The sequence below is a fragment of the Otolemur garnettii genome, unplaced genomic scaffold (genome assembly GCF_000181295.1).
Source record: "Otolemur garnettii isolate 467f Iridium unplaced genomic scaffold, OtoGar3 scaffold00016, whole genome shotgun sequence".
Taxonomy (NCBI): domain Eukaryota; kingdom Metazoa; phylum Chordata; class Mammalia; order Primates; family Galagidae; genus Otolemur; species Otolemur garnettii.
In genome coordinates, this window is record NW_003852411.1 from 30,318,556 (window position 1) to 30,321,363 (window position 2,808).

Here is a 2,808-nt window from a genome sequence, read left to right on the forward strand (position 1 = left end):
AAAAAAAAAAAAAGTACAACTGATTATTATGGTGACTTTGCAAACGGCAAACATGCTCTTTTTTACTCATTCTAATATTGATCTGTAGATTATTTTGGATTTTCTACATAGCAATTATATCATCTGAAAAGTAGTAACTATTATTATCTTCATCTTACCAATTTCTATGCCTTTTGGTTTTTTCTTGCCTTACTACGTTGCTGCTGCAACCCTAGAATTCAGAAAAGAAAGTGGGTAGCCTCCTTTCCCTTTGTAAAAGGAAAGATTTCAGGGTGGCACAATTCAGTAAGATTTTGCTGCACTTTGTTATAAAGACTCTTTATCAGATTAAGAAATTCCCTTGTTATACTAGTTTTGTCACAAGTGAATATTCACAAATGGATATTCTATCATGAACGTATGTCCAATTTTATTTATCATCTTTTTACATCTATCAAGATGATGGATGTAATATTTTTATACTATTACTTGTGATTAAAGAAAATACATTCATTGATTTTCTAGAGTTTTGGTTTTTATGTTTTAGTTTGTTCTTTGTGTTTTTCTTTTTTTGTTTGCTTGTTTGGTGGATTGGGTTTTTTTGTTTCTTGTTTTTGTTGTTGTATTTTTGAGGCAGGATCTCACTCTCTCAGCCTGGCTAGAGTGTCATTATAGTTCACTACAACTTCAGACTCTTGGGCTCAAATAATCCTCCATCCTCAAACTCCTGAGCAACTGAGACTACAGGTGCACACACCATGCCTGGCTAATTTTTCTAATTTTTGTAGGGACAAGGTCTCTCACTATGTTGCCCAGGCTTGTCCCAAACTCTTAGCTTCAAGCAATCCTCACATCTCAGCCTACCAAAGTGTTGGGATTACAGGTGTGAGCCACTATGCACAGCCTGGTTTTCTAATGCTAAAAGAACCTTGCATTCTTGGGATAAACTCAACTTGGTCATCATAGATTCTCCTTATATGAGGTCACAAACATATCCCTGAAAAATTGCTATATACCTCATTGCTGAATATCACTATGGTCACTTTTGAGGTACTTCCCTTGGGAAGCTATGCACCCAGGCTAGTGCTTAGTTTGTCCTTCAAATCAATTTTGAAACTCTTTTTCCTGGAATGGCCATCAGAGTTGTCATTGTATGAGGTCTGACAACTAAGTTTGTGAACTCATCCTAGAAAAAGTGCTATAGGCCTCATTGCTGCATATCACCACCTTCAAGGTACTACCCTTGGCCATCTGGTGACCATAGTCATACTCAGCAATGAGGTACATAGCACTTTTTCTAGGATGAGTTCACAAACTTAGTTGTCCAACCTCATCTATTATATTGCAAAATGCAGTTTGACAATATTTTATTAAGAATCTAGGCATCTATATTCATGCTTGAGATTGGTCTGTTTTTCCTTTCTCATATTCTTTTGTTAGGTTTTGCTATGAATGCTCTGCTAGCTTTATAAAGTGAGTATATAATAGCCTTTATTTGAATAAACTTGGAGTTGTTTTTCTTAAAATTTTTGTTATAACTTCCTATCAAAGCCCTAAACCTGAGTTTATTTATTTTTCCAAAAGAACAAAAAAGTATTTATTTTTAAATCTGAGAACTGTGGGGAACGTAAGTAATGGGAATTAAAACCTCACTGGGATCTTCTGGGAAATCAAAGCACCACCCCCTGGTGCGGCTCAATACTCCAGTCTAGCAATCAGTTCTTTCTTTGCATTGAAGATGCCTTTGGTCTGCTGGTCACAGACATAGCAGTATGGAGTGGCATGGAAATGCTACAGTGCACAGCTCTCACTGAAATAATAACTGCGTTTGGTGACAACTGGGTTTTGGAAGGTCTGGCAACAGATGAAACACTTGGACGATATTTCCTCATCATCACTTCCCACTTCATAGTTTTCATCCTCATAGACGCCACAGCAACCCTCATCAAGCTCACATTCAATCTGCCAGATGCAGGCAGAATGGGGACTGAAGACCCCACTGTTGGCAAGAGAAAACACCCCAGAAAAAGGGGAAAATAAAAATGTAAGCTAAGAGCAGTGGAACAAAAAAAGTCAACTAGTTTACCTTTAAACTAGTCACTGCTAAATTTCTTATCTGCTTCTTTTCCTAGAAGTCTGTCCTATTGGGGATACAGCGTGCAGTCACTCCTGCTGAGTCTGTAAACACTCTGAAGGAATAATGGCTACAAAGCATGCTGTGGCCAGGCCTAGCAAGAAGCATTAACTAGGCCTCCTCCTGCCCGGTCAACAGCCAAAGCAATTGTGGAGATTTGTATTATGGCTCGGGCAGAGATCAAGGGAACAGCTAGAGCCCTGAAATATGTGTAGGAGGGCTTATATCCCTTATCACAGAGGAAGACCCTCTGTGGCAGTGATGAGAAGAAAATTCATTTCCACTGATTCTTCTGAGGAGATTGATGCCAGTGGCTTTTTAACTCCACAGTGAACTATCAGGTATTAACACCCTCCTAGGAATCTGTGTGTATAACCACAGGCAGGAGGCTGCCCCCACATGAGGCTCAGGTTCTGGATTTCTCAAGACTGCTCAGACCCTTAAAGTCAATGATTATAGAAACAATAGAAGCTGATATGCTTACTCAGAGAAACTCCTGGTGTCTTTGTTCCCTTCCTCAGCTTACCCTGTAGGCTAATGAGCAAATAGCCTCCAATAAAAGCTGAGTGGAACTGACACTCAGGGCCACTGTCAAAAGTCCACAAATGGGCCATAATCCCCTGTGTTCCACCTTTGAAAATTCTATTCTGGGGTGGCTCCTGTGGCTCAGTGGGTAGGGTGCTGGCCCCTTATAC